Genomic DNA, 18905 nt, shown 5'->3' with positions numbered 1-18905 from the left:
TGCATTTACTTCAAACAGCTTAGTATCTAGATATATCAGCTTAAGTATTCATCACCATTAGAGAAGCTTGGTTGTCTCCTTGCCACACATGACTGGGGAGAACTCAGGCAGTCATTCGGAGAGACCCTCTCTTCTGGGAACAGCAGAAACCAGTAACACGCGTCCGCATTACAGGTGGGTAGTTCTCCAAGTGAGCGCAAGATTCCCTTAGTCTTATATACCTGTCTTCAAGGACAGACAGTAGTTCCTTATCAGTGCAGCCCAGCAAAAGACCTTGATACAAGCAGCTGGATGGACCTGGCAGTTGGCCAGACTGTTCAGGACCACCAGAACTTATGCCAAGTCTTGTGCGGTTAATTATCGCTTATCTAAGTAATTGTGGCCTTCAAGCCTGCATCTAGTAATATGTGCTATGTGTGCTTATATGCTTACCGGTGCCATCTTAACTATCTATAAATGTCTGAGTTGCTCAATAGTGATCAATCATACTTAATTAATATGAAATATTATCACATTCCATCCCTTGATCACTCAGTGAGCAAAACCTCACACATTTACACATACCATTCAGGTTATCAGCAGGGGGAAAACCCATTTACCCACTGATTCCCATTATGTTCCAGTCACACCTGGAACCGATTCAAACCTAATTAAAACTCTTCTAGCGCTACACTATGACTTATTTTTTAAGCTAGCAAAGCTTTGAATGCAGAAAACTGTAATTTTGTAGCACAGATAAATACAAAGTATAATAAAAACACACCATGCAATACCTTTTATTATTTTCAACCCAAGCCCTCCTATCCAGGAGTATTTTGTAGCATTAGCTAACCAGTGTATAATAGTGTAGGTTCTCTTTGTGCTCTGCTGATTTGCACAACTTTCCCAATATTGGGTAAGCTCTTAGAGCTTACAGGTGTATACAGTATGCGGCAGCCAAAGGGCGTTGTAGATTCTAACGTTAACAAACCAAATGATTCATTTGGTAACTTAATATAGGTCATTGACTCAGTTTCATTGTGGCTAAAATAGCCTTCTCCATAGAGGTTTGCTCTCATGTTTGGACAGTTAATGGTCAGGCAGGTTACTCTTATTTCGATCTCTTTCCATCTCATCTCTGCGGAATCACTCTGGTCCCAACCTCCAATCTCATTGTTGGTATCTGAGCCGACCAAAGGGTGTAGAGTAAGCACGGTCATCACAATAACAGCCGGACCAATGAGCTTCGCCTGTAAAGATACAACTCATTTTACTCTCTCAAATAACATTTGCCCGAAGGCACATATTCCCATTTATCATGACCTGACTTGGAAAGTATCACGGTATTGTCATTGCCTGTTGCATTGCCTTTCTCTGTCCTCACCCAGACTTTGGCCCCTGGATTTAGGTTAGTAGAGCCAAATCCCTTATCTCCTCTTACTGTTTGTAAGGTGGGGGCTGTTCCTTTGTGTACCTGTCCCTGGTAAATGGGGATGATAACCAATTGGGCTATTCTGTCCCCTTCTTGCACTAGCAAGTCTTGTGGTCCCTGATTTAACAAAAGGACCTTTATTTCTCCCTGGTAATCAGCGTCTATAACCCCTCCCATTACATGTATCCCTTTAAGGGCGAGGCTAGACCTGGGTGCAATTAGTCCAAAGTGTCCCGGGGGTATCTGTATTCCTATACCTGTGGGGAACATCTGAACTTGCCCTGTTTTAAGTCTTTCTTCCTTTCTGGCTCGCAAGTCTATTCCTGCAGCCTCTGGGGTAGCCCTGTATGGTGCCAAGGCTCCCTCCTCTGTTTCCCAATATGTGATGGTGTTAGTTGCTACATATGGTTTAGCTTGTATATTGGGTGCGATCATTCTAGTGAGGGGGGGTGTCATGATCTGAGAGTGGCCTATTGTTTAAGATGTTCACAGCTGTAGGCAAGTTATCTCTCCATTTGACCATTGTCCCTTCACCAAGTTTTCTCAATTGTTGTTTCAACAACCCATTCATCCTTTCAATCAGACCAGCTGCTTGAGGATAATAAGGTATGTGAAATATCCATTCAACATTGTTTTCATTACAAAAATCAAAAAATGTAAACAAACCACAGATTTTGACTATATGTCTGTTCAACAATAATTTACGTCTTTCATATTAAATGCACCCACACTTATTATATATCATTTTATTCAGGGGAAACAGGGCTTTCATTTAACATCAAATATTTAGGTATGGAACATAACGTAATATGAATACAATATAAAAAAATGAGAGAAAATAAGATTTTTTTTCATTTTCTTAGTTCTATGTGACATTCTAACTGTGAATGTCATAATACTGTTTGCTTTTACTGCAATAAAATACACATATTTGTATTCAGCGATGTCTCACGTGTAAAACAGTACCCCCTATGTACAGGTTTTATGGTGTTTAGGGAAGTTACAGGGTCAAATATAGCATGTTACACTTTTCAGTTTTTTCACATTGAAATTTGCCAGTTTGGTTCTGTTGCCTTTGAGACCATAGGGTAGCCCAGGAATGAAAATTACCCCCATGATGGCATACCATTTGCAAAAGTAGACAACCCAAGGTATTGCAAATGGGGTATGTCCAGTCTTTTTTAGTAGCCACTTGGTCACAAACACTAGCCAAAGTTAACGTTAATATTTGTTTGTGTGTGAAAAATGCAAAAAACTAATTTGAAAGCCAATTTTGGCCAGTGTTTGTGACTAAGTGGCTACTAAAAAAGACTGGACATACCCCATTTGCAATACCTTGGGTTGTCTATATATATATATATATATATATATATATATATATATATATATATATATATATATATATATATATATATATATATATATATATATATATATATATAAATGATCTAAGTATATTTTATTTTTAACTTTAATTTTTAATTTTTTTTACTTTACTAAGGGGTTAAGAGGGGAGGAGAGGGGCAGAGACAGTGTCAGCCAGTGATTTTACATCACTGGCTGACACACAGGATCAGTGATCACAGTGACTGGCTGTCACTGTGATCACCTCCTGCAGATCGCGGTAATTGGCCACAGGGGGAGTGCCTGGGTGGCCAGGCATGCCCCCCACCGCGATCTGCAGGGGGATCCTGCCTGCAGTTACTATGGGTCAGCCAATAGGCTGACACATAGTAACTCTGATCGCAGTGACAGGCTGTCACTGCGATCAGATCGCAGGGAGAGGCTGTCTCTGCATTCAGATCGCAGAGACAGCCTCTCCCTGCGATCATACTCTGCAGATCGCGGTCACTGACCGCAGGGGGACTGCCTGGGGGGCCAGGCATGTCCTCCGACCGCGATCTGCAGAGTGAAAATGCGGCCGGCTCCATGTGTCAGCCGATTTTAAAATCGGCTGACACATGGTAAATACCGATCGCAGTGACAGCCTGTCACTGCGATCGGAAGCTGCAGACCGCGGTCCCCAGGCACAGGGGGGCTGCCTGGGGGGCCAGGCATGCCCCCCGACCGCGATCTGCAGCGGCCATGTTCCGTCGGCCACGTGGGGGGTAAGACCGCCCAGGACGTACCATGCCGTCCTGCGGTGTTTAGAGCCGCCCAAATAAGGACGGCATGGTACGTTCTGCGGTCTTAAGGGGTTAAAGTGGCTTCCATTGTCACTCTGAATCTGTAATGGAAGACCATAGTACTGTATCATGGTTTCCAACATTGTGATAGTATTTATTTGGGTTGCCCTCTTGCAAGGGTGAACCAATAAATACCCTGAATATGTATCCACAGCCGTGCATACGTATTGGCAATTTTATGGCAAGACAGGAGGCTTCATATTTGCTTTATCTTTCTTTACTGAACCTCCCAGCAGCAAAGGAACAGTTAACAGTAATGTAAAAAGTTCAACCAATCAGATAGTATAACAGTATTATATGATGTCATCAAACTCCTCCCATATCCTCTTTCTTTGCTGCTTGCCTCCCAGGTGAGTCTACTCCAATTATATTGCTCTATCATTTAACCTTTAATACACTATTTCAACTAAAAATGTATTACAATGGTCATATACCTTTAACACTTTATTCACTTATCACTTAACAACACTTTCTGTGGAAACATTTATGCTCTATTTACTTTAATTTCATTCTATTAAATCTTGGACTACTTTGTCAATTTCCTATTAAACTTTATTTAGGTTTCCCCTTTAAATCGCAGGAGGTTTTTCCTCCTGCGACTCATTACTGCTTTTTACTATTCTCAGTTTCGCGCCCTCGCGTTACCCCGCCCGTTTGCATCAGCACTTAGCAAGTGCATTGTTTCCCGCCCTTTTGCTGGCGGCGGCCATTTTATTCGCGTTCCAGTCACCAGAGCAGCGATCAACTCGCCTGACTTCGGATCTGGTAAGGACTATTTTCCTCTTCTGTTTATAGCACCTTAAAGTGCTAATACCTTAATTTCTTTTAGTGATTTTTCCCCCCCTTTTATTTCCTTCTCAGGATTTTTTCCAACACCTGCTGTATTATCATTGTTGTTACTAAATAAAGGAAGGCTTTGTGGGTGACCCCCACCATTTTATTATCTGCCACTTCATTATATTGAGTGTCTTTAACCCCTTAAGGACCAAACTTCTGGAATAAAAGGGAATCATGACATGTCACACATGTCATGTGTCCTTAAGGGGTTAATATCAATTCTTAAGGTGTTTTTAACACCAATATTACTGTTAAGGGTGACCCCCTTATACAAATGCACTATAATTAAAGTGATACAACACTTTAATATCAATTCTTAAGGTGTTTTAACACCAATATTACTGTTAAGGGTGACCACCTTATACAAATGCACTATAATTAAAGTGATACAACACTTTAATATCAATTCTTAAGGTGTTTTAACACCAATATTACTGTTAAGGGTGACCCCCTTATACAAATACACTATAATTAAGTGATACAACACTTTATTACTACTCAGTGGTGAACCCCACTGTCTATGGTTATAATTAAGTGGTTAACCCCACTGTTTACTATCATAGTGGTACAACCCACTTGTGTATATTTTAGTGGACAACCCCACTAAATATTAATTGCCGCCTACGTATTAAACTACACAAATATTTTGGGTGACCCCCATCTATACTCTGAAATAATTTTGGGTGAACCCCATTCAACTCCATTCTTTCAAATTAATATACTTAACTGTTTGGCAACCGCTCTAAGACATACCATGTCTGACAATAATGAGCCCACTATATCCTAGGTACTCAGAGCCTGGTTGGTTTCAACCATTGCAGATTCCATCCCCAAGGCATTAGCAGCCTTTCATGAGAAGACTTCGGCCGAAGTCACCCCTACTGCACGTCAACTGTCTGATTCCGAGGACTCTCAACCCTCGGATCAGGAGGTTACACGCAAACGCCCCTGAAAAAGGGAGAGTAGGTCTGCGGGCAAGGGCAAGGCTCCTGCCAAGTCCCAAAAATTGATTGCCACTCGCCCCGTTCAAGCTAACTTTAACCCCTTAGAGGGTCTACATCCCACACGTTAGACGGGGTTGACGATTATTTCCTTGGATTTTCTGATGAGGACCCCTCGGCGAATGCGCTAGGGGATACCCCATCGGAATTTGTCAAGGAAACCTCTCACACATAAAGATCTAGATGCTATACTACCTAATCAAAAGGACCCGATTCAGACATCCTTCTGGATGCTTCGGGTGTTCCTTTATTTGACCCGAGGGTCATCAGACACCCACGGTCGGCAGAATGGGCTCCACCAGAGCACATTTCCAACTTTTGTAAAATGTGGTTATGCAAACCACTGGACAAAGAAATTAGGGCAAAACTCAGAGCCGAGTGCCCTCGACCGACCATTCCAAACAAGGTAGCTCTCACGCCAGATTTGACCCAAACACAGTTAGAGAGTGGGCCCACCGAGAGACGCTAGGCGGCACTGTACAAACTGGATGCAAAATTAGCCGATCTGAGCTCCCGAGAACTGGGACCAGAGGCAATGGATTACTGTTTGGGGACTCGTTCATGAAAGACCTTTCCAAACATGTAGCGGTGTTCACCACCCTAAATAAGGCCCAATCCTCCTTGCGCAGGGTTTTTCGTTCTCAGTCAGGCCGTTTTTCTGGGAGAGCTGGACGTTATAGAGGCTGAACGAACAGCAGAATCGTCTTCACAGGCTACAGGCCTCGCCCCTCTGAAAACTATTGGCAATCGGGACAACCCCGACCCTACCACAGGCAACTATTCACTAATAGAGGGTCTATCCGGGGACGTGGATCTGCCTCCCTACGCGGAAGAGCTGCTCCAGGTAATAAATCTCCCTTCTTTCAATGTACCTATAGCAGGTCGATTAACCAGTTTTTCCAACAGTGGGAATTACTTTCTCAGGATCTATGGATCCTACACACAGTCCAAGGGTTTAAATAGATTTCCTTTCCACCCCTTCCAGGACACCCCACCTACACCACTACAGATGTCTGCAGCAGACAACCTGACACTACAAACCGAACTGCGCAAGCTAGTAAAAAAACGGGCAATAGAGAAATCTCCTTTCCCGCATACTTTTCTAAGCAACATTTTTTTTGGCCACAAAAAACTGGAGACCTACGCCCAATTATCAACTTAAAAAAACCTGAATCACTTTGTCAGGTATCGCCACTTCAAGATGGAGGGCATCCATCTACTCAGGGACCTCCTTTGCGTGGGAGATTGGTTCTCCAGCTTCGATCTCAAAGACGCATACCTCACAGTTCATATTGCTCGCAACCATCGAGCTTTCCTTCAATTCCTCTGGCAAGAGGAAATCTGGCAATTCACATGCCTCCCGTTCGGACTATGCTCCGCACCATGATGTTTCATGAAACTGATGAAACCAGTGATGGCGTTACCCCGATCACAGGGGATTCGATCCATCATATATTTGGATGACATCCTGATAATGGCACAAGACATTCGCCAATTGTTATCAACCCATCAGATTCGCTTACGCGATCTGGCCCATACTATAGGCCTACTGTCCACCTCTATCCAAGCCATTTACCCAGGACCTTTACACTACCGAGCCATGCAACGGCTCAAGACATACTACCTACACCGTTCCACCTCCTACGATCAGTACATCCAACTGACAGACGAAGTTCGTATAGAACTTTCCCGGTGGCTTCACAATATGGAAGCCTGGAATGGCAAAGCCATCTTCGGATCACAACCAGATTTCATTCTGGAATCCGATGCCAGTCTCCTGGGATGGGGCACCACATGCACCCAAGGGTCCACAGGGGGACTTTGGTCCCCATCCGAACAAGCACTGCACATCAATTGTTTGGAATTGATTACAGGATCTTTCTCAATTCGCAGTTTCGTGAAAGACTGTTTCAACTGTTCACTAGTACTGCGCATGGACAACGTCTCTGCAGTGCGCTATGTGAATCGGTTAGGAGGCTCCCGATCCAAGCTACTATCCGATCTGACCAAAGATCTTTACCAATTCTGTCTAGAACGGAACTTATCTATCAGAGCGGAATATCTTCCGGGCACGGACAACCTAGTCGCGGATTGGTTCTCTCGCCATTGGAGGGATGTAAGCGACTGGCAATTAGACCCCCGCGTGTTCCACCAAATTCATTGCCTTCGCAGGCCCCTTACACTGGACCTGTTTGCATCCCGTCTGAACCGCCAGACGGAAGCCTTTATCAGCTGGCTCCCAGACCCCAGCCATGGGCAGTCGACGCCTTTCTACATCCTTGGCCGGAGACAGGAGCCTATGCGTTCCCACCTTTCTCCATGATCCAACGCACCCTCTACCGGGTTAAAGCCCTAATAGTGACGATAGTCATTGTCACTCCACTAAGGAGAACCCAGACTTGGTTTCCAACCCTGTTAGAATGATCAGTGAACTATCCAATTGATCTACCTCGATCACCCGACATCCTCAGGAACCCAACAGGGCACTTTCACCCACTCGCCCTTCAGGACCGGCTCCAGCTTGTAGCTTGGACCATTTCAGGGGATTTTGAAACGTCTCAGGACTTTTGGAGACAACTCAGGCTCTCCTATGGGACTCCTGGGCCCCAGGCACTAGTCGAGCTTACATCGCTGCATGGAAGACATGGGTCTGCTGGTGTTTGGAAAGGGACACCGATCCCTTTTCAGCACCTCTGACGATCATCCTAAATTTTCTGTCTACCCTATTTGATCAAGGTAAATCCTATCGATCAATTAATGTCTATAGATTCACTATCTCTGCGGGCCATAATCCCATTGACAATGTGTCAATAGGGAAACATCCTTCAGTCTGTAGACTTTTACGAGGGATCAGGTTAGCCACACCCCCTCTTCCTAAATACTCCTGTTTCTGGGATATCACTCACGTCTTTTCCCTTTTAGAATCCTGGACCGCTAATGAAAATTTGTCGCTACGTCAACTTTCGGCCAAACTGGCCTTACTCCTATGCCTGGTATCCTTCCGTAGGGTCTCGGATATCCGAGCATTTGATCCCCACGCAGTAGTCTTCTCGCCTGAAGGCGTTAAGTTTCACATCACCAGACGAACAAAACTAATTCTTCCTCCGTATTCTACCTTACTTTCCTAATAGACAGTCACTCTGCGTGGTACTCTGCGTAAGGCATTATTTAGATGCCACCACCACTCTACGCCCCCCTACGGGACCCCTCCTCTTGTCTTATGTAAAACCACACAAACCGGTATCCGCACCCACCGTCGCACGGTGGATCAGATGGATACTAGCGCAAGCAGGCATTGACTCAAATTTTGGCGCATATTCAGTCAGAGGAGCAGCCGCATCCTCAGCCTTTCGCGCGGGGAGCTCCCTCTCAGACATTTTGTCATCTGCAGATTGGTCCAGAGAGTCCACATTCCGTACATTTTATTTCAAACCTATGACACATGCTGCATCTTCTATCATATAGGAGCGTTAAAACAGCAAATATGAAGCCTCCTGTCTTGCCATAAAATTAGGGATTATTCTAGCTTTAGTGACTGAATAATCTACAATCTATTAACGACAGGAGGCGAATATTTCCCGCCCCCTTCTTTATTTTCACTTTCTAACACCCGCCCAGGTAAGTTACTATGCATTCCAGTCTACTGGTTACACACACTTTATACACCATCTGCCATAGGTTCACGCCATAACACTTCTAATCTAGTGTTTGAAATATTCAATATTATATTCAAAGAGTAACTACAATTTGTTCTTAACATACATGCCATAAATTGCATTCACCCAGTATGAGAACCTATACTCTCACGTCTTTTCTCTATTCCCTTAGTGTGAAAAATACCTACCTTTGTATATACGGCTCCTTCAAGCACGCTGAAGATTCCACATGTTGACTACTTCAGGACTCCAACTTAGTCCGCAGTTCATCGTTACAGTTTACACGGTTGACACAGACATATCATCGACCACAGCAAGAAAGAGGATATGGGAGGAGTTTGATGACATCATATAATACTGTTATACTATCTGATTGGTTGAACTTTTTACATTACTGTTAACTGTTCCTTTGCTGCTGGGAGGTTCAGTAAAGAAAGATAAAGCAAATATTCGCCTCCTGTCATTAATAAAATGTAGATTATTCAGTCACTAAAGCTAGAATAATCCCTAATTTTTACTCATAGGAAGCGGACCTATGTAATCCACTTGCCATATTTGCCCTGGTGCTTTACCTCTTTTTATTTGACCTCGTACCATCCCTGGTACATGTCTATTCTGCTCATGCTGACACACTGGACATTGCAGAATTACTGTTTTAATTAAATCAAGTGGCACTAAAATGCCTCGCTGTTGTGCCCACCTGTGAGTGGCTTTCTCTCCCAAGTGTCCACATTTCTGATGGGCCCAAGTAGCCAATCCCAAAAGTGAGTTAGAATTTTCAACAGACGCCTCTGAGATCTTGGCTTTCTTGTCTGCAACAGAGTTAAACAGACAATCCAATGAGTCAGTATTGCAGTGAGCATCAACATGAAAGACTGTTACCTCATTTTGATGTACCATCTCCCATATCTGCTCCCACAAATCTTTTCCCCAGACTTCCTTTGAATGAATCATGAACTGATGAGACTGCCATGTAGGCAACCACGTGGCCAGTCCATTGGCAACAGACCAGGAATCTGTGTATATATGACAACTTCCAGGCATCTCTTGTTTCAAAGCCTGAAAGACTGCATATAACTCTGCATACTGGCTACTTTTTCCTGTTCCTGTTGTAGTCAGAATTTTCTTGGTTTCTGGATAGTAAGACACTGCTTTCCATTGTCTTTCATTACCAATGTATTTTGCTGAACCATCAGTAAACCAAGCATGCTTTGCTTGATCTTGTGTTAGTTGCGCAAAAGACTTTCCCCACTTTACTGGAGATTCCACTGGCTTGTCTGCGTCTGGCAGATAACCAGGTTCTTGTATCGGTGCATCTGCAATTTTCTCATGTAGTACAGCCGTACCACTATTTCCTGTTTTAGCTCTATCCTGTATGTACCACTTCCATTTTATGATACTGGACTCTTGTGCATGACCTATCCTATGTGTCTTAGGGGAACTAAGTACCCATTGCATGATAGGTATCTCTGGGCGTAAGAACACAGTATGTCCTACTGTCATCTGTTCAGTATCTACCAAGGCCCAATAACAGGCCAAGAGCTGTCTCTCAAAGGGTGTGTACCTCTCTCCTGCCTCAGGTAACTTCCTTGTCCAGAAACCAAGGGGAACCTTAGTCCTTCCTTGTTTCTGCCAAAGGCTCCAATTAACCCATTGCTGATTTACTGATACATTTAAGTCTATGTCTCCATCTTGTATGGGCCATAGATCAAGGGCTTGTTGGATAGCCTGTTTAGCTCCCTCAAATGCATTCTGTTGTTAATCTCCCCATTCAAAATCATGTTTTTTCCTGGTTACTTTGTACAAAGGGGAGAGTAACTGACTCAGGTGTGGTATGTGTTGTCTCCAGAAACCAAAGAGACCTATAAAGCTTTGAGCTTGTTTCTTGCTTTTGGGAGTTTGAAACTCTAGCACTTTTTGCTTAGCTTTTGGAAGGATTTCTCTGTGTCCTTTGTTCCACTGTATTCCTAAGAATTTTACTGTTTGAGCGGGTCCCTGTATTTTACTGGGATTTATCTCCCACCCTTTGCTCTTCATGTGCTCCATGATCTCTTCAAGAATCTGCTGACACTGTTCTTCACACTGTCCCTGAATCATAATGTCATCTATATAATGGGATATTTTCACCTCTGACGGTATTTTTACCCCATCAAGATGTTCTGCCACCAGCCGATGACAGATGGTGGGACTATGCAAGTATCCCTGTGGCAACCTGGTGAATGTGTATTGCCTCCCTAACCATGTGAAAGCAAACTGCTCTTGATTTTCTTCAGCTATTGGAATAGTGAAGAAGGCATTAGCCAAATCTATAACTGCATACCAGATCCCTGGATGCTTCTGTATATTTTCTATAAGAGTGACGGTGTCTGGAACAGCAGCAGTCAGTGGAGGTGTGTGTTTGTTCAATTCTCTGTAGTCTACCGTCATTCTCCATGTATGGTCTGTTTTACGTATTGGCCACACGGGATTGTTCCAAGCAGTAGTGACCCCTCGTAGGACCCCAGCTTTTAATAAGTCGTCTATGGTTTCTCCAATTTCTTTGTGGCCTCCTGGGATCCTGTACTGCTTAATATGTACTACTTTAGTAGCGGGTGGTAGTTGCACTGGGGGCATTAACAATTTTCCTACCACCACTGGTTTGGCTGATATATAGGGTTTAGTTCCAAAACTGTAACAGCCATCCCCCAAATGTAAGGTCAATCCTTTAAGGATATCAATTCCAATTATGTATTCGGGTATGGGGACAATTAAAACCGAATACTTCTTTTTTGGCAACTGTCCAATTTTCAGTTCTACCTAGGTCTGGACTGCTTCTGTCCTCTTACCTCCCAGACCTGTGATTACATGGGGTAATCCAGCAAATTTCTTAGGGTTACCATGAATTAAAGTGGCTTCGGCTCCAGTGTCCACAAGGGCAGTAACCCTTTCAACATTTTTATTTTTCCAGTAAATTTCAACTTTTACATGGGGTCTATGGTCTTTTACTGAAAAGTCAATCACTGGAGCCTGCCTCACTAGTCAATTCCTATCGTCTAGGTCTGTCAAATCCAAGTCTCCCAGGTCGGGCAATTCCCTGTGTGCATACTCGTCAAGTGTTTTAAGTATTACCCAACCTCTTTTCTGACACTTATCTTTTGGAAACTTTTTCAGACAAGCAAGAAGGTTAGTAGGCATGTCAATTTCACTTTTTTCACATTCACAATCACATTTACCAGCTGAACTGGCCCATTCACTGGCAATGGATGCATATGGCTCATCTTCCCATCCGGGAATGTTTGTAAACATTGTGCAAAGTTCTTATGGTTTATTCAGAATAAACTTGCACTCCTTGGGGATGTGTGTACTATGTGTTTTATTTAATTTCACTTGAATATGTACTAATCCAGACACCTAGTGTCTGGCTTATTGTTTTATGCTTCACTCAAGCCTGCCCAAATGACTAATTTGGCTGCAGGTTTGCGCTTCCCGATCACACTGGCTTTCTACACACTCTGTAAAGTGCATAGGGGCGTCTATGATCGAGCCAACAGTCTCGCACTTTCAGGAACAGCCGTTTCATTCACTTCCTCAGTCAGCATTGGCTTCCAGCACCTGTTAAGGCGCGTAGGGGCATTTGTTAACTGACCAAGCACAGTCACCCATTCGTGTCAGAATCACCCCAAACAATCTTGTAGTTTTGGTGACCTTATCTCAATACCTGGTATTGAGCTTATTAAATTAGCAGCAATTCAGCCTCATTCAGGACGCTAGCCTGTTTGAGGGTAACGCTCCCCAGAAGGCACTGGCGTTCTACACACCCTCAAGGTGTATAGGTGCGTCTACCAACTGAGCACAACATACATTCTTGAATCAATCTTCAGAAGCACTCCTCAATCTTATTAGATTGAGCATTCACTCACCAATCTTGCTCTTGCAACGTCATGTAACTATTTTCAAGTTTACACAATGTTCAAAGAATCTCTAGAAACCGTAATATTTGTTATCTACGACTGCAGCGCGCGGCAGAAACTGATAGCTTTTAAAAAGCTTTTTTCCTCTGTGACGCAGCAGAAATTAAACCTCGTACAATGTTAGTTTCACTTTCCCTTTTACTCAAGATTTACATAGACCGTTCTAACAATTTCTAAACACAATTTTCTTATCTTAACTATTCTTAACAACGTTTTAAACACACTATTATTATTTTAAACTATTTTAACTTGTTGATTTCAAGTTTCCTTGCTCAATTAATACTCAACCCTGCTCGCAGCGCCAAAATGTTGTGCCTAATCATTAAATTCATGAAGCACCAATATCCAAAAAGTAATAATCAATACCTAATAAGGTTTATAGTGATATTGGCGGGCACACAACCCAGTTCGGATAGAGTACATTGAGTTATAGGAAAGAAAAATCACACAGAGACCAAGTTGAATATAAGAATTCACACTACACTTTATTATCCACAAAGGGATCTAAGCAAAGTAAGTTTTACTCTCATTTAAGTAGTTGCATGCATTTACTTCAAACAGCTTAGTATCTAGATATATCAGCTTAAGTATTCATCACCATTAGAGAAGCTTGGTTGTCTCCTTGCCACACATGACTGGGGAGAACTCAGGCAGTCATTCGGAGAGACCCTCTCTTCTGGGAACAGCAGAAACCAGTAACACGCGTCCGCATTACAGGTGGGTAGTTCTCCAAGTGAGCGCAAGATTCCCTTAGTCTTATATACCTGTCTTCAAGGACAGACAGTAGTTCCTTATCAGTGCAGCCCAGCAAAAGACCTTGATACAAGCAGCTGGATGGACCTGGCAGTTGGCCAGACTGTTCAGGACCACCAGAACTTATGCCAAGTCTTGTGCGGTTAATTATCGCTTATCTAAGTAATTGTGGCCTTCAAGCCTGCATCTAGTAATATGTGCTATGTGTGCTTATATGCTTACCGGTGCCATCTTAACTATCTATAAATGTCTGAGTTGCTCAATAGTGATCAATCATACTTAATTAATATGAAATATTATTATCACAGCATTATTAAAAAACCCAGCATCAGGATGTACTGGTCCAAAAATCCTGTATGCAGCACCCCTATTTACTCCCAGACCATGAACAGGTCCAGATATGAAGCAATGCTTCGCTTTCTACACTTCAGCGACAATTCGAAGTGCCCCCCAAGAGATAATCCTCAATACGATAATCTCTATAAGATTCGCCCACTTATTTCCCACTTCAACAGACAGTTTGGCTCATTGTACAACCCACAAAAAAATATTTGTGTAGACGAGTCTCTTATGAAATATAAGGGCAGACTGGGGTTTAAACAATATATTCCGGCCAAAAGATCCCAGTATGGGATAAAGTTGTATAAACTTTGTGAAAGTGCCAGTGGGTATGTTTACACCTTCCGTGTGTACGAAGGTAAAGACAGCCACTTGGATCCCCCAGGTTGCCCAGATATCATTGGGACGAGTGGAAAAATCGTATGGGATTTAATTAACCCATTGCTAAATAAGGGGTATCATTTATTTATAGACAATTTACTATAATGGCATCCCTCTTCTTAGGATGCTTTATTGCTTTGAAACTGTGGCCTGCGGCACTATCCGAAAGACACGTGTCGGTTTCCCAAAGGCCCTGGCACAAAAAAAAAACGATCAAGAGGGGGGAAACGGCTGCTCTCTGCCAGGACGAACTGCTGGCTCTCAAATTCAAAGATAAGAAGGAGGTGTTCATGCTAACATCTATGCATACGGAGCACACTCGAAGAGTCGCAGTTCAAGGCAGACAAGAAATTAGACGGGTGCCAGTCTGCATTAGGCAGTATAACAAGCACATGGGGGGAGTTGACCTGTCCGACCAACTGCTGCAACCCTATTTAATACTGAGGAAGACCAGGGCATGGTACAAAAAGCTTGGCATTTACCTTATGCAAATGGCGACTCACAATGCCTATATTCTGTACAAAAAGGCAAATGCTGACCTTAAATCCACGTTTCTGGATTTCCAGTTTCAGCTTATTTCAGTGGGGAACCATCAGCTGGGCCTAGCAGCAGAATGGTTGCGACAGGTCGCTTCTGTTTCCGGATACCACCAACCCCCAAAAAGAAGACACCCCAGAAAAGGTGCAGGTTGTGCTATCAGAGGGGCGTAAGGACGGAAACCAGCTTTTATTGCCCTGATTGCCCCTCTCAGCCCGGCCTTTGCATTGGCAACTGTTTTAAAGAGTTTCACACCCAGGGAGAATAAGTTGCACATTGTGTGTGTGTATGTATGTATGTATATATATATATATATATATATATATATATATATATATATATATATATATATATATATATATTTTTTTGTTATTATTTAGTTCTTCCATTTTAAAGTCCATTTTAAAGTTGCTTTAGTAGCCAAGGAGGCTACTAAAATTCTTACCTCTGACTGATTATTTTTATTTTTCTAATTTTAGTTAGTTAAGTAGGGTGCGTGGTAATTCATAGGAAGTTGGGGAGTTTATTGTTACGCTAGGGGTGAAAAGATTTTAAAAAAAATAGATTTTTTTTTTTTTTTATAACATTATTTAGTTAAAGTTCTTGTGTAAAAAGTAAAAAATGCTTAGGAAGTTATGAATTCTATCAGCAGACAGGCAGTGCCCCAGAGTTTGATGCAGGTTAATTAATTAATATCTTCTTTAAAAAATGGTAGGCCTTTGTGGGGTGGTTTGAATTATCAGTCTGCTAAGATGCTCTAAAATTGCACATGGACCCAGCGTCAAAGTTTGAAAAAAACTGATATGGTCTAGTCTCCAATGTGCCCCTTGAACATCCCCATATCCCTGAAAAAGGTACACATGGGGGTATTGTTGTACTAAGACAACATAGCTGAGCAACATAATAGGTGTTATACTGCCGGAGCACACATAAGGATTGCAAAATATACAGTAACATCTCCAAGTGTGTGTCAAAAAGGCAGAAAAAATGCTCATTGCTACTAGACTTGGTACAAACTAGCAAAAAATGATCCTACGCTTTCGAACTGTCAAACGGCTATAGTGGCCCAAATTGAAACATAGGCCCATCAAATCCGTCTCTCAAAATTCTACTGTAAATACCAAAATAGACAGGTCTCCTATATGGCACTGTAGCTTCACGAAATAGTGCCAAAGACATACATACAATGGGGGTGTCATTTTACTCAGAAGACTTAGCTGAGCATAATATTGGGGCTTTGATCATGGTGGCACATGTCAAATATACACAATGCCTAGCAAAAATGTAATGCGGATATAAAAAATGCCCAAAATAATTTTTTACCACAACCTTTGACATACATTGGTGAAAAAAATGGGGGCATGTTAAGGCACAATATGCACCATATGAGATACCCTGGAGTGTCTAATTTTACAAATGGTAGGCCTTTGTGGGTTTTTTTCAACAGTCAAACTGCTATAGTGGCCCAAATTGAAACAGTTTCTACAGAATTCTACTGTAAATACCGAAATGGACAGGTCTCCTATATGGCGCTATAGCTTCACGAAATAGTGCCAAAGACATACAATAGGGGTATCGTTGTACTCAGCAAAGGTAGCTGAACACAAAATTAGGTTTTGTACAGGAATAGCACACACTAACTTTACGAAATACACATGAGAAGTTGTTTGTTATAATTTTGTCAAAAAAAACTAAATTTTTGTCCAATATTTAGCAGGGATTAGCGGTGAAATGGCTACATTAAAAGTGTCAAAATAATGTTAGTTAAATATCCTGTGATGTCTGCTTCATATAAATACATACTTTTGTGTGGCAATTTTGTTTTCTTTTACAAAAGACAAACATACCAAATTCTAAAATCGCTCCACATTAAAAGTTTATTTTACTCCTTGTGTTTTGTGACCTGTAACTACCAAAAAAAACTGAAAATCCCAGACACATTATATATTCTGCAAATCAGAACCACTAAATGAATTTATTTTTAATTACTTTCCTTAACCTGCACTAATTGTGCACACATTATTATTGCAAAAACTGAAGAAAAAAAACAATATTTTTACATTTTTGGGCATTTTTTTATAATAAATAAGCATTTATATATGTATATGTTACATCAATTTAAAGCCCTTTTTGTCCTTTAAAAAACGGTATATAATATGTGTCGGTGCAATAAAATAGTAAAATGCAAATTGCAGTTGAACGCAAGCAGCAACAAATGTGAAAATGTCTTGGGTCCTTAAGTGCAAGACAAGCTTTTGAAGCTGTGTCCTTAAGGGGTTAATCGTTTCCTCCTCTCTCCCTCTGTCAGGATCTGTTCTTCATTTCTTCCTCTCTGCTCTAGTTTTCTTTAAAACATAACACAAAGTAGGGACTGTTTGTCTTATGTAAGGTTTCCTACACCTGACCATCTCTTACCAGCGGAGGAGCAAAGTGTGCTTCATTTCCGGTGGTCAGATAAATTTTCCCACAATTCTTAGCTTTCCTCCCTGTTCCCGCGATGCATCCTGTCAGTATTGCCGAACGTCCTGTCACTTAGACAGAACGCTGTCAAAACTGCCGAATTGTGTCCTAACAGAATGAGAACAGTTTCTCCATTCGTGTTAGGATGCAATTCGGGACTCTGTTCGGATCGGAATTTCATTCGAATTAATGAAATTCCGATCTGATTCGTGCTGCATCTTGCAGCCGCTTAGTAGATAACTCCCTAATTCCCACGGTATCAGGGAGCTATCTCCCAAAAGGCTGAAAGACCTAAATTGGGAAAAAAAAAGATTACTTAGCATTAGTAAATTCTGCCCCCACTCGCTATACTGCGAGTAGGGTCATGTCTTTTAAACAGTGAGCAGCCTAATGAGAGGGGGAGACCTATTGTCCAGCCCCCACCCCTGAGCGGTGGGTGTGTGCCATAAATAACATTGGGGGAACTATTGTCCTGCCCCCACCCCTGAGCGGAAGGTGGGGGCCATAAATAACAATGGGGGAACCTATTGTCCTCCCCCTGGCCCCACCCCTGAGCGGTGGGTGGGGGCCAAAAATAACAATGGGGGAACCTATTGTCCTCGCCCCTGGCCCCCACCCCTGAGCGGTGGGTGGGGGCCATAAATAACAATGGGGAGGAACCTATTGTCCCCCCAGGCCCCCACCCTTGTGCGGCTGGTGGGGGCCATAAATGATGAGGGGGGGACCTATTGTCCTCACCCCTGGCCCCCCTCCCTGAGCAGCGGGTGGGGGCCATAAAGAACAATGAGGGGGGGGACCTATTGTCCTACCCCCCTCGGCCCCCACCCCTGAGTAATGGGTGGGGGCCATAAATAACAATGGGGGGGAGGGGGACCTATCTGATAGAGAAGCATTAGATTCAGTACTTCTTTATGAGAAAAACTTGATTGATGGAGTGTGGTGCCTGCTGTGAAAGTGCTTCTCTTTGAGATACACTGGAAGAGAAGTCATAGGAGAGCAGCAATAAAGAAGGCGGAGCTGTCAGCTGGAAGGACTCTCTCTAGGCACTGTATAAAAGGTAAGTAAGGAGTCCGATAAAATCTAAGTAAAGGGTTGTTAGTGTTTAATTTATATAGTTATGGGTGGGGGGGGGGGACAGATTAAATAAAACAGATTAAATAAAAAAAGGAAGTGGATGAGCACACTATAGAACAGTGGCCCAAACTACAAACCAACTCAGAGTGCCAACACTGCAATTAAACACGGCAATTATACACGCATTCTCACAGATACACAAACACTCACAGATACAGACACCCTTAGTGCTCTCCCATCCCCTCCTGTCCCTTAGTTCTCTCCCCTGTCACCCTGTGATCTCCTCTGTCCCTTAGTGCACGCTATCTCTCTCTTCCCCT

The 18905-nt window shown here is 42.7% G+C and overlaps 1 protein-coding gene and 1 long non-coding RNA gene across 2 annotated transcripts in view; one reads left to right on the top strand and one right to left on the bottom strand.

The window, feature by feature from the left end:
• REX1BD (required for excision 1-B domain containing) overlaps positions 1 to 18905 on the top strand; it is an 81636-nt gene that overhangs the window by 12233 nt on the left and 50498 nt on the right. The window lies entirely within an intron of this gene.
• On the bottom strand, positions 625 to 14056 carry LOC134612858 (uncharacterized). The gene is made up of 3 exons (XR_010090958.1): positions 13640 to 14056; positions 9792 to 9903; positions 625 to 1229 (listed from the first exon to the last, which is right to left on the bottom strand). It is a non-coding gene; the product is annotated as an uncharacterized LOC134612858 (long non-coding RNA).

Source organism: Pelobates fuscus, chromosome 5, assembly GCF_036172605.1.
Source record: "Pelobates fuscus isolate aPelFus1 chromosome 5, aPelFus1.pri, whole genome shotgun sequence".
NCBI lineage: Eukaryota > Metazoa > Chordata > Amphibia > Anura > Pelobatidae > Pelobates > Pelobates fuscus.
Note: the sequence above shows the minus strand (reverse complement) of the source record. Positions and strands in the feature narration are given on the sequence as shown.